This window comes from Notechis scutatus, chromosome 4 (assembly GCF_049901735.1).
Source record: "Notechis scutatus isolate UNSWTSFEM ecotype Mainland chromosome 4, rNotScu1.2, whole genome shotgun sequence".
NCBI classification, from domain to species: Eukaryota; Metazoa; Chordata; class Lepidosauria; order Squamata; family Elapidae; genus Notechis; species Notechis scutatus.
In genome coordinates this window covers 133,162,179-133,176,792 of record NC_142012.1, presented here as the reverse complement: position 1 = coordinate 133,176,792, position 14,614 = coordinate 133,162,179, and the positions used below count along the sequence as shown (strand labels likewise).

At 35.7% G+C, this 14,614-nt stretch overlaps 1 long non-coding RNA gene and 1 pseudogene across 1 annotated transcript in view; one reads left to right on the top strand and one right to left on the bottom strand.

Annotated features, from left to right (window-relative positions):
• The window catches only part of LOC148130920 (uncharacterized), a 90,141-nt gene that overhangs the window by 55,245 nt on the left and 20,282 nt on the right, over positions 1-14,614 (bottom strand). The gene's annotated exons all lie outside the window — the stretch shown is intronic.
• Positions 6,149-7,867, top strand: LOC113431644 (importin subunit alpha-1 pseudogene; annotated as a pseudogene).

Sequence of the window (14,614 nt, the reverse complement as noted above, 5' to 3'; positions counted from 1 at the left end):
ATACCCTGCTTGTGAGGATCCAACTTAACTGGCAGAACAAAGTCTAAATTTAAGAAGCCATGAAAGATAGCTAAACCTGTGGCACTAGCAATTTGCCAAAACTATCTGCCAATCACCATTTTTATTTTTTTATTTTATCAAGCAAAGGGTGGGATCAAAATAGTTGTTTATTCTTTTGGACAAATCTGTGGTTTTTTTTTTCAAACTTGGTAATAGCAATAGAAATAGCACTTAGACTTATATACAGCTTCATAGTGCTTTACAACACTCTCTAAGCAGTTCACAGAGTCAGCATATTGCCCTCAACAATCTGGGTCTTCATTTTACTGACTTCAGAAGAATGAAAGGCAGGTTAGGATCAAACTCCTGGCTGTGAGAAGCTAGCCTGCATACTGCATTCTAACCACTGCACCACTCATGATAACTTCAAAATATGTGGAATTCATGCTGGCATTATAGTTCACACATCTTAAAGTTGCCAAACTTGAAAACATAGTTTTAGAGGATTGCAGTATCACAATCTATAAAGCAGAGCCTTTGCTTTATCTTGTGCCTAGTAATCCATTAGTTCGTAGTCATTTTGCACCAATGGCAAATTCTGGATGCTGTTCTGAGTCAAATAAAGCTCAACCCTCTGCATGCAGAGAGAACCTCGATTCCTCCCTGCACACATTTTATATATCCAGAACATGATATGAGTAAGTCTACAGTGTTCTTTTAAAGAAAAATCTTAGACAGCCTGCTTCAAATTGCTTGTGGTTAATCTAGCAGTTGGAAATCACTGGTCTAGAAATCAGTGCACATAAGCTTTCAAACTGTCTTATTACATAATGCTGGTGAATCTCATTAGCTCTCATCACCTTGCATATTCTCATTAGCGGGGGTTTTTTTCACATGCTGTTCCACTTTTTGACAAATACCATTCCTACCTATTAATTAACAATTCCTAATATTTATTCAATGGGAATGTTATTTATTTTTCTAGGATCACAGCTTCTGATCTGCTGTGTTTTCACACAGGGGCAGTTTGCATTATCAGTTTGAATTTGATCTTTTGTATCCCTTGGTGATGTAGGAACTAAATATAAAGCCCTTAATTATGCAGACTGAATGCAGTACATTGTATTTTTTAACTGTTTGCAGATTATTTTTCTTTTGCAGAAAAGAATCTGGAAAAAGACTGAAGAAAACCAAGGCAAAGTGGATTAAATGGAAGACCTGGGAAAATAACAAATACTATACGACAGGACTATCAAATTCCCGGCCCACGGGCTGGATGCGTCACATGCTGGCCATGCCCACACCCAGTTTAGCGAAGAGGGATATGTCATATGACACCGCCGTGATGACGTGAATTTGACACTCATGCTATATGGCAAGAAAATAGTAAAATTTTGACTCTTTGAACAGAAATAGTTAAGATGCATATTAGAACTATCATATCTGGACTGAAAAAAAATCAACATTGTTTATAGAAGACAGAAAAAAGAAGGAGTTTTATATTATTTCATTCCTGCATCTAATATGTGTCCAGGTTCTTATGTTCAGATTTGGTAGCAATAATGACAGTTCTTCTGCACTTTTACTGTAACTGTGCTACACCAGCTCATCTATATCTGCTGGCAATCTAGATTAATACTCACAAAATGTTGATATATGTGTTAATACATTTTAGCTAACTACAGTATGTGTACAATGTAGGTGTATCTCACTTGTATTTTTGGTAGCAATTAATTCTCTTTCTATGCCCCCTTTTAAAAGTCTTCCATGCTGTCTGTTTGAGTTAAGAATGTAAGCATGGTTTGTCTGGTCCAGGGAATCCCTGGAGTCTAGACTGAGGTGTCGCTTCTTCTTTTTTTAAGGTGGCAAATGCAAACCACCATATAGTGTTGCCAAGGAAATTACATGACTGTTTTGATGTAGTTACTAAAGTGACAGTGTGACTCAGAGAAGATTATACTTTTAGTGCCTGATCAGATTCATTTTTAGTATTTCCTTGGCAACTCTTAAAATATTATCTGCAGGCCTTCTAATTCCTCAGAGAAGCAACTACTATTTAGTTCTGAATTTCTGGGAATTATATTGCTTCTTTAATTGGGTTAAGAATTTCAATATACTTATGTAAAGCAAACTACTTAAAGATTATCTACAGGGGTTACATGCATTGAAAGAAAACTTCTAAACAGGCAGTACTGAGGCATGATGGTACAGAGGTTAGAACGTGGTACTGTAGCTTACTTCTGCTGACTGCTGGCAGTTCAGCAGTTCGATTCTCACCAGCTCAAGATTGACTCATCCTTCTGAGGGTGGTAAAATAAGGAACAAGATTGTTGGTGTCAATATGCTGACTCTGTAAACCGCTTAGAAAGCGCTGTAAAGCACTGTGAAGTGGTATATAGATTTAAGTGCTTTTGCTATAGTCTCTTGTCCACAAGGGACACAGTGGCTCCATGGCTAAGATGCTGAGCTTGTCAATCAGAAAGTTCAGCAGTTTGGCAGTTCAAATCCCTAGCACCATGTAATGGAATGAGCTCCCATTACTTGTCCCAGCATCGCCAACCTAGCAGTTCAAAAGCATGTAAAAATGCAAGTAGAAAAATAGGGACCATTTTGGTGGGAAGGTAACAGTGTTCTGTGTACCTTTAGTCATGCTGGCCACATGACCATGGAGAGATCTTTGGACAGCGCTGGCTCTTTAACTTTGTAATGAAGATGAGCACCACCCCCTAGAGCCGGAAACGACTAGCACATATGTGCAAGGGGAACCTTTACCTTTACCTTGTCCACAAACATGTGTTGCAGGATGAAAATGTGCTGTTCAAAGACTTCTGTAAGGTTTCCAAGCACATTGAAAAGAATAGTGCTCTCTCTCTCTCTCTCTCTCTCTCTCTCTCTCTCTCTCTCTCTCTCTCTCTGTGTGTGTGTGTGTGTGTGTGTGTGAGAGAGAGAGAGAGAGAGAGAGAGAGAGAGAGAATGTTTAAAAGTTATATTTATGTAGTTACTTATCAAAGCACAACTAAATTATATTAAATTAACCGAAGTATCTTTACAATCCCTAAGGCACGTTACCCCTCAAGTTTGATAATTGGAAGATGAAAAGCACATAGGAAAGTCACTTGGTAAAGAAAACAGATTCAGTGAAAAGAAATTATCAAAAATAATAGGACACATTGATCTAGCTTATTGATAATTGCTGGTTCTGAGGGGTTGGGGCTGACATCACAATGATACAATGAGCTTTTCCGGGGCTCCGGGACTGGTGTCTATATTCCCGCAGCTTGATGATCCATTTGGATCTAACCCATCCCATAGAGATGGTAGTCAAGGAGAGCTCATCCTGTCAATCCCAAGGACACTGCAAAGTCCCTGGTTGATCCAGGAAAAGCTCTCCAATCCAGCTGTGGAGGAAAGCGGCCATTGAAGCTGCTGGAAGGTTGGGACAGCTCCGGAATGGAAGAAGAAGAAAGTGTGTCAGCTCTGGGTGAGATTTTAATTTTTATTCTGGCAAGAAATAAGAGAGCACCTTAAGGGAGGGAAGATTCTAAGAATATAGAAGACAGAAAAGGAAACAAGCACCAAAATTGAGCCTTTTGTCAAAACCAATTAGAGCTTTTTTATTGCATTTTTACTAAGGATTTTTTTTAACTGGACTGGACTTTATAACTATAATTAATGAAAGACAAATTTTAACACATATTTTAGAGGGAGAAGTTTGATATTTTGTTAGTTTTCCTTTTTCTCTTTAAAAGGGAATTCTATACATTAGAAACTTTTCAGGTTTTTTTTCCCTTTCTTGGTTGCACCATAATGAAGGAGTGAAAGTCAAGCAAAGTAAAGCAACAGGCTTTAAAAAATCTTTTTGAAGAAATTGAAGGAATGAATTGTGACAAAATCTTCCTAGTTATAGACTGTTTACATGAAGAGAAGATAGAGAGCTGAGCACTGAATAAATATTTATGCAGGTATTCCTCTTGTAAAACAATTCAAATGGCTGGAGATTGAAGTTGAAAGAAAAGAGTCTACTGTGACCCTGGACTATATTTTGTTGAAATTTGTTGAAACTTTGATAATGTGCCTTGGCACATTATGTATGGTAGCAGTGATTTACTTTGTGAAACATTTTTAAACTTAAACTGAATCTTTTCTTTTTTCTTTCTTTTTTTTCTTTGATGGCTGGTAGTCATTCTTGGCCTGATCTTTCTGGATTTTTTTTTTTAAAAAACCCTTCAGTTTGGCTTTGGTCTTACTGTTGGAATATAACATTTTTTTCTCTTCTTTTTTGGTTTTCCTGTTCCCTTTTTAATACCATTTGTGGATTACTTTATATTTTTAAATATTTTTTCACCTTTTTTCTTGCTTTTTATGTTTTTTATATTTCAGTCTCTCTGGCTTTTTGGATGAAACTGGTTTTTCTTCATAACTTTTTCTTTTATCTTTATCTTTATTTTTAATTCTTTTTCCCTTTATAATTGGATTGAGGTAAAGAAGAACCTGAAGATTGTTTTTGGTGTTATAAACAGATACTTATTGACTAGGACTGCAACTAATTGGAGATGAGGAAGACAACTGCTACAGGCTTATCAATTCTTCCTTCCTCCTCTCCGCTCAGTGGTCAGCGATCAATTCACACTATGTTACAGCAGGAGAAAGAGAAAGAGAAGAGAGGGGGAGGAAATGGAGGTCACATTGCAAATGACAATGCAAGCAATACAAGAACAAGGGAAACAAATGGAAAGAATAGAGGAGAGAACAGAGAAAACAGATGAAAAACTAGAGAATATACAACAAATGATGATGAAGAATGAAGAAAGATTTCAAAAGATAGAAGAAAAAGGAGATCAGACAGATTTTAAAAATTGGAGAAATTGATAGCAGGCTGACAGTTATTGAACAGGACAAAGGAAGTGGAATGTTGGCCTGAGAGATGGCAGGGCAGATTTCTATCTCAGATTTCAAAATATTGAGAAATATAAGGGAGACAACCTTGCAGAAATAATTATAGAAGTGCTGACAGTAGCCTTGAAGATATCCAAAGAGAAAATGATGGATAGAATAGATGAAGTGTTTCAAATGCATACAAGATATGCAATGAGAAACAAATTACCTAGAGAAGTCCATGTAAGATTTACTAAGAAAGCAATTAAAACACAAATATTACAGAGTGAAAGGGATGATCCATTGAAATATAAAGGAAAGGAGATTACAGTCCTAAAACAAGTACCAAGAAAAGTGAGAGACTTGAGAAGAGAATATCAATTCTTGGCAAAAATTCTAATTAAGAAGGAAGTGAATTATAGATGGTTGATTCCAGAAGGTTTAATATTTACTTGGCAAGAGCAAAGACATAGAATGGATTCAATAGAGAAAGCGGAATTATTTTATGGTGAATATTTTAGAGGAAAAGAAGAGGAGAGAATACGAGAAGAAGAAATAGTTAAACTCCAAGAGGAGATGGTTGAAATAAGAGGTAAAGAAAAAAGAGATGAAAAGATACGAGAAGAGGGAGCAGTAGGTGGCAGGGTGGAACTAAAAGAAGCAAGAGAGCAAAGAACAATGAGAGCAATAAACCCTACATAAAAAGTATAAACAATGGAAGAAAAGAAATTGATTACAATAAATATAAATGGATTGAATTCTGCCATCAAAAGGAAAAAAACATTTCTTAAATTCAAAAAATTAAAACTAGATATAATCTACTTGCAAGAAGTTCATATTAAAAAAACAATACGTACAAGTATTGAAACATCCTAAAATTGGGAATCTATATACTTCATTGGCACAACAACAAAAAGAGGAGTAGTTTTATACATTAAGAACACAATTAAAGCAATCTATGCTCCAAATGAAAAGCAAGAAGAATTCTATAGAAAATTGCGAAGGAAAATAATAGAATTGGAATATGACAATGTATACATCTTGGGAGATTTTAACGTGATTGTGGACACAAAATTGGACTATAAAACACAGAAAGCTAATAAACAAAATAGAAAGATACTACCAAAATCTTTCTTCAAGATGATAGAGGAATTAAGCATTCGAGATGTTTGGAGAGAAATGAATGTTAAGAATAGACAATATATGAGGGAAAATGAGAGTGGGGGCTTCTCAGCTCCAGCAGTTCGGCACAATGTGTTGGGGCACTGTCGGGTTTAGAGACAGATCTGTATAACAATCGCCATGTCTACCAATGAGAATGCTGGGGCAATGGCTGCCCGCCTGAACCTATTCAAGAACAAGGGCAAAGATTCCAATGAAATGAGGCGACAACGAATGGAAATCAATGTAGAGCTGAGAAGAGCTAAAAAAGATCACCAGATGCTTAAAAGGTGAAATGTAGGCACTTTTCCAGATAATGCCACTTCACTTCTGCAAGAAAATTGGGGCAATCAGGTTGCTGTCCACTGGTCTGTTGAAGAAATTGTTAAAGGCATTAACAATACTAATTTAGAATTCCAGCTGCAGGCTACTCAGGCTGCCAGGAAACTGCTATCCTGAGAAAAGCAGCCCCCTATAGACCAAATTATTAGAGCTGGCTTGATACCAAAATTTGTGTCCTTTTGGGGAAAAGCAAACTGCAGCCCTATTTAGTTTGAAGCTGTTTGGGCACTCACCAATATTGCTTCCAGCACATCAGACCAGACAAAAGCTGTAGTAGAGGGTGGAGCAATTCCTGCCTTTATATCTCTACTGGCTTCTCCTCATACTCACATTAGTGAGCAAGCTGTATGGGCTTTGGGGAATATTGCAGGTGATGGCTCTGCTTATAGAGACTTAGTTATTAAATATGGTGCACTCGATCCACTTTTGGCTCTGCTTGCTGTTCCTGATCTCTCTTCTATAACTCTTGGCTACCTGCGTAACATAACTTGGACTTTGTCAAACCTCTGCCATAACAAGAATCCTGCACCACCCATTGAAGCTGTTGAACAGATTCTGCCCACTTTAGTTCGCCTATTGCATTACCATGACCATGAAGTTTTGACAGACACATGCTGGGTTATTTCTTATTTGACTGATGGCTCAAATGATAGAATTGAAGTCGTGGTCAAAACTGGCCTAGTGCCACAACTGATGAAACTGCTAACATGTGAAGAAGTTCCAATAATGACTCCATCATTAAGAGCTATAGGAAACATTGTAATGGGGACTGATGAGCAAACTCAAAGTGTAATAGATGCTGGAACACTAGCTGTCTTCCCAAGTCTGCTTATTCACCCCAAAAACAACATCCAGAAAGAAGCTGCATGGACTATGTCTAATATAACTGCTGGCCGCCAGGATCAGATCCAGAAGGTTGTCAACCATGGGCTTGTTCCATATCTTGTTAGCATCTTTTAAAAAGGGAGACTTTAAATCCCAGAAGGAATCTATATGGGCAGTGACCAACTATACAAGTGGAGGAACAATTGGCCAGATCATTTACCTTGTCCAGACAGGTGTATTAGAGCCATTATTGGATCTACTTGTGGTTAAAGACAACAAAACAGTCCTGGTGATTCTGGATGCTATTACTAATATTTTTATGCTGAAAAAATAGGTGAGATTGAAAAGCTGTGCATCTTGATTGAAGAATGTGGTGGCTTAGACAAAATTGAAATTCTACAATCCCATGAAAATGAGCAAGTTTACAAATCGGCTGCAACTCTGATTGAAAAATATTTTTCAGCAGAGGAGGAAGATGATAATGTTGTTCCAGAGTTTGGTTCTGATGCATATACATTCCAAATTCAAGACAGTCCTGATACCTTCAAGTTTTAAGTCTCTTGACCGTCTTCAGCCTGGTTTTTTCCCCCTTTCTGTTCTGTCTCTTAGACTGCCTTTTTTCTATGTGAAATGTGAAATAGCACTTTGTTTCAACTAAAACTACTTGAACGGATCATGGCAGTTACATATGCCAAGTGAACTTGTGTCTTCTACTTATATGTCCCTTTTTTATTCTTTAAATTCTTCAGTTCTGAATCTACTGCCTTTCAGTAGTGGATGTACCTAGATTTAGATTATATCCGTACTACAGTTGGCTAGACAGAAATGGTTTGTGAATTTTCACTCTCCATTTGGTTTGCAGAACAGACAATGTTCGTTAGCAAAAGTAAATCTCTCAGACTGATTTTAAAGAATACTTGGTCAAATGAAATAAAGAGTACTTGTTGAAATGAAAAAAAAAAGAATAGACAATATACATTTTACTCCAACAGACGTATTTTCATGATCAAGAATAGATATGATCTGGATGTCAATAGAATTAATCTCTAACATACAAGAAGTAAACAAAGAAACAAGTACTTGGGCGGACCATAATCCAATATGGGTCAAGTGGCAGGGACAAAGGAAAAGATCAAGATGGACTTTGAATAATTCTATATTGAAGAAAAAAGAATTTATACAAAATATGGACAAAGAATTGCCTTTTTTTTTTAAAGAAAACAACAGGGAAGAAACTTCATTACAAAATCTATGGGATACCATGAAGGCCTATGCCAGTGGTCTGATTATAAATTATACAAGAAGAAGAAACATGGAGGTTTCCGGTTTGTCGGCTTCGTGAGCGGTAGGGATTCGCGAATGGCGCGATCCCTGCCGCGCTAGTTTTGGGCTCCGACCCGGACGGGTGCGGAGCAAGGCTGCCCTGCAGGGGTAGCTGAAGGTAAGGGGATCCGGAGGAAGGGTTTGGGGTGTTGCAGACCCCCTCCCTGGCGGCAGAACCCCTGTTACCAGGACGCAGTGCAGCGGCGGTCCGCAATGGCCGCCACAAAGAAGTTGACAGCCGGGCAAGTATGCGTAGGAGGAAGAAGAGAAAGTTATTGAAAGTGAAAGTTCTTCTTGGTCGACCCAGGGCTTTGAGATTTATCTAATTTAATTCCTGGAAAGATGGTTTTCTGATGATTTCTTCCACAAGAGAAAAAAAGCGGCTATTTTGAGGTGCTGAAGGGAAATTTACCTCCCTCCCGACGGAATTAAGCCGGAAGGAGAGGATAAAGAAAATATATACATTTGGATCTTGTTGGAGGAGATGCCTTGAAGACTTGAGGACAGAAATACAATCTTAATAAGGCTTTAAAATATAGACTTGGATTCTTTTTTTTATTTGTTTGATACCACCCTGGAAGAGGAAGGGGAATTTTGACTTGCTTGGATTTATTGAGGATTGTGGATTTTGGGATTGTTTTTGCCTTTCTCTCGGAATATTTGGTTGGTGTAAGAAGAAAGAGGAATAAAGAAAAGAAAAGATTTATTCATAATGGCTTTCCTTTTTGAAGACCTGAGGATGAATATGAGCAAACAAAAGCAGCCTGCAAAGATGGCATGGAAAAAGCTTTTCTATTTCTAGAAATGGCGCTGGTCAATTACCAACAGACAATGGAACAGATGGAAACGGAAGAAGAACAACAAGGAAGAGACGAAGACGCCATCTTCATTGAATCCCAAAACTTATCTAAGGAAGAAGGAAGGAAGAGAGCAAGGAAAATGAAGGACTTAAGATCTAAAAAACATTTGAGAAAGAGAAAATATGATGCAAAGTAAATATAATGATAACAAACAAGAGAAAAAGGGAACACAACAGAGAAGGGATCCTAGCAAGGCAGAGGTTAGAAGAAGAAGGGGGTAGGAAGATTTGGTGGGGAAGAAAGAAAGGGGAAAGGCGGAGAAAAGCCTCAAAGCTTTAAAATTGGATGGGAGAAGAGGATTTTTTTAGAGACAAAGGATGAAATATAATTTTCTGTAAGAAAGATTCTGCTAAGGTACAGAAGATGGTATTGTAACATTTATATTTGAAATAGTAAATTAGAATGGTTTAAGATTTAATAAGAAATTAAAATGTTGAAGTTTTTAATAATGATTGATTTTTAAAATGTAATAAAATATCGAAGGGAAGGAGGATACAATGTATTTAAACATTTTTGGTGGATAGAATGTACCAAGCAGAACCAAATTGGGTATTTGTTATGCTGAATGTTAATTTTACTAACTTAGGGGGAGGATAGAAAGGCATCATACTCTGATTAGTGATTTCAGGAGAAATTTTTTTTTTTATTATAAGAAGAGATAGAGGGATAAATGAATGGGCAAAAGATACAAATTTAATGATTTAATTAAGATGGATTAAATAAGATAGAAATGTGAAGAGTGATATGTGCTATTATTTTAGCCCATGCAAAGAGAGGTAACTGGGGCCAAGGTACTTTACTAAAAGATTTTTTTTTATGTTTGTTTGTGTTTGTTTGTGTTTTATGAGAATATTGGGGAAATTATTGTAGAAAGACAGGGAAAGATTTAATATGTAATGATTTGTTTGTTGTTGAAACTTTTAATAAAACTTGTTTAAAAAAAAAAAAGAAAGAAGAAGAAACATTTTTTAAAAAGACAAACGCAACAAATGTTAGAGGAAGACTACAAAAAACTTGAGAAAGAACTATAAAAATATCTACAAAAGAAGAATATTAAAAATAAAATGGAAATAGTTAAACACAAAATGAGGTTGATGGAAAAAGAGGAGCTAGCTCAAAAAATCAGGAGAGTTAAACAGAACTTCTTCGAAAATGCAAACAGGCAGATGGCTGGCATATAAATTGAAAAAGGAGGGAGAAACAAAAAAGATAATACAATTAATAGATGATCATGGAACAGTTTATAATGGAAATGAAGAAAAAAAGAGATAGTACAGATGTACTATGACAAACTTATATGACCAAGAGAATATCAAAGAAGAAAAAATTAAGTAATATTTGCAAAAAGCAGAGCTATCCCAAATACCCGAGGGACATTAAGATAATGTTAGAAGGGGAAATATCAATGATGGAACTGACGGAGGCAATAAATAGACAAAATACTGCAAAGGCTCTGGGCCCAGATGGGCTACCAGTAGAATTCTATAAGACTTTACAGGAATCCTTAAGCATTGCAATGCTTGAAGTAATGAATGAGGTTTTGTCAAAAAACAAAATACCTCATTCATGGACAGAGGCCTATATTACTCTTATACCAAAGAGGTCACCAACCTACAACAAATAAAAAACTATAGACCTATATTCCTGCTAAATGCAGACTATAAAATATTTGCCTCAATAATGGCAGAAAGACTCAAAGGATACTTGAACCACTTTATACACTCTGATCAAAATGGATTTCTGCCTAAGAGGCAAATTAAAGACAACATGAGAATAATCTTGAATACATTGGAATATTATGAAACACACCCAGAGAAGCAAATGGCCTTGGTATTTTTAGATTCGCAAAAGGTCTTCGACAATGTAAATTGGCAATTCATGTTATTGCAAATGGAAGTGATGGACTTTGGAGAAATATTCATTAAGACAATTGAGGCAATATATTATAAACAATCTGCAAGAGTAATGATAAGTGGAGATTTGACAGATAATATTAACATTAAAACAGGAACTAGACAAGGATGTCCTCTGTCGCCACTGTTGTTTGTACTGACTTTGGAGGTATTAAATAGAAATATCATGGATAATAGAGAAATAAAGGGAATGAAAATAAAAAAGGAGGAATATAAATTATAAGCATTTGCAGATGATCTGGTTTCCATATTGGAGGAACCATTGAAAACAGTGACTAAATTGATAGAAAAGATCGAAGAATATGGACAGGTGGCATGACTAAAAATAAATAAAGATAAAACTAAGATTTTAGTTGAAAAACAAAGGAAAGAATTGACAGACAGACTGAATATCCAGATCACAAATAAAATATTTGGGAATACAATTAACAGCAAGATGTGGAACATTAAAGGAAGATAATTATTATAAATTAAAACAACAGATTTGAAAAAATGGGGAAATTTACAACTATCTCTAATAGGGTGAATAGCTACAATTAAAATGAACATACTACCAAGGATATTATATTTGTTTCAGACAATTTCAATTAAATTAGGAAAAGAATATTTTGAGGACTTAAACAAAATAATGTTGAAATATATATGGCAGAGAAAGAAGGCAACAATTAAATTAAAATTGTTACAAGATGCTAGAATGAGAGGAGGTTTTGGATTACCCAGTCGGGAATTATACCAGGCAGTAACACTGATGTGGGTGAAAGAATGAATTGTTTTGAGAAATACTAGATTGTTAACACTGGACGATCATGATTTACAATTGGGGTAGCACGCATTTTTATGGTATAAGGAAAGTAAAACACATGGGTATTTCAGGAGGCATTATATTCAAGATGCTTTTTTGTCAACATGGGAAAAAATAAGGAAACAACATTATATGAAAATACCAATCTAGTTATCAACTATAGAGACATTCGCATATCCAATCATTTTTAAAATGGAACACATAATTAGATATAGTGAAATACTAAATGAGAAGGGTGAACTCGAAACAAAGCAAGAATTAGATGGACAGAGATAAAGATGAATTGGTATTCATATGTGCAAATACATTCTAGATATGATAAAGATAGTAAGACAGAAGGGTTTTACAAAGAACTTATTGAATTAGATAAAATCTTAACCGGTACTGAGGAGAGGATGATTAAAAAATTATATGGCTATTTACTTGGAGTGATATTCGAAGAAGAACAAGCTAAAGAAATAATGATAGCTTGGGGGGGAATTTTGGATATGGGATAGATTTAGAAAAATGGCAGAAACTATGGACTTGAAACTATAAATTAACAATGTCGACAGCACATAAAAAGAATTTGTATAAGTTGTTTACAGGTGGCATCTACCCCCAGCATGGATGCAAGGATGTTCAAGGACAATTGGCGAAATGTTGGAAATGTCATCAGATACTGGATCATATTACCATATGTGGTGGATGTGTGTGGAAGCGAAAAGATACTGGACTAAAATTCATACATGGCTGGAAAAAATGACAAACCAGCATATAGACTTGAAACCAGATATATTTTTATTGGGTATCTTACCTGAAGGATACAACAGAGAATGGACATATTTGATCATTAATGTTTTAACTGCAGTTAGAATTGTATTTGCTCAAAATTGGAAAAATGAAAAAATCCCAATAGAGGAGGAGGTGATTAAGAAAATAATGGAATGAGCAGAGATGAGTAGATTAACATTGGCAATTAGAAAGCAAGAAGAAAAAGAATATTATAAAATATGGGATTCATTTTATCAATGGCTAGATAGAAAAATAGGAAAATGAAATATATTGCAATATAAATACAATACAATAGTAAATATAATACAATAGTAATGATATGTTACAATATAATTGATTATTATGGAATGAATTACAATATGAATTAGAACTAGCAAAAACTGAAATTTGCTCTAAAAGGATAATGTGAACTTGCAATTAAAGTCTAATGATGATGTAATAATATAACATGACATGGAAAGTTGATTAATATAATCTGAATGTAAATTTAAATCTAAGAGGGAAAGACTGTAGATATTATGCACAAGAAATACATACCAACCAACATAGTTTACAATTGAAAGGAGGTTTTATTTGTTTTTTTATGTTTATGTTTGTTTATGTTTGTTGTCATAAAATAAAAAAAACTTACACACAAAAAGATAATTGCTGGCTCTGAGACTAAATTTAAAAAGTTCATTCTAATCCCAGAGCAGAATTGTATCTTCACTTTAAACTGCTGCACTGAGATGATGGTTAACAGTAGTATTACAATTTATGGGTGTAGAAATACTGTATTGAATATCTATTTTTGTAGAGTTGTTTTTTACTTTAATTTAAAATTTTTTATTAAACAATGCAATTTTTTAGCAGAATTTACTCCCATGTGCTTTTTCTCATCTCCATACCCAAAACTGGATCCAATTTGTCTGATAATCCTAAGTGAAGAGAAAGACCAGGGAAGACATGATACCAGTGTTCCAATATTTGAGGGGCTGCCACCAAGAGGAAGGGGTCAAGCTATTTTCCAAGGCACCTGAAGGCCAGACAAGGAATAATGGATGGAAACTGATCAAGGAGAGGTTCAACCTAGAAATAAGGAGAAATTTTTTGACAGTGAGACCAACCAATGGAACAACTTGCCTTCGGAAGTTGTGGGAACTTCATCACTGGAGGCTTTCAAGACAAGATTGGACTGCTATTTGTTAGAAATAGTGTAGGGTCTCCTGCTTGGGCGGCGGGGGGGGGGGGGGGTTGGACTAGATGACTTAAAAGGTCCCTTCCAACTCTAATCATAAAAGTTATGAAGTCCTATTTATTCATATCAGTGGTGTTTTGGGTATATTTACACATGACTGTGGTGCAAAATTACTTAGCATTAACTGAAGCATTAAATCTTGAACCAATGATAATACAAAGGGAACTCTCTTGTTCTTTTATAGAGAAGGCTTCATTTCACCAGTGATTTCTAAAGAAATAATTAGGTTGAACATCAGTTTGTTTCTATTGTCAGTTTTTGAATTAGCTACATCCAGACAAGCTGTTTAATGATTGGCAATAAGTTACCTCCTGAAAGAAAGAAGTAATCTGGCATTCCTAGTTCTCTAGAGGCAGGCAGTGATCATCTCATTTGCTGCAACAGCAGCTTGAAATTGTGCTGGACTTGCCATCTGGCATGTGAGCAGGGTCTGGGTCTAAATGTGAAGTGTCAAAGGTAAACAGGAAATGTGATGATCTTTTCAGTCATTTGCCAATCTCTA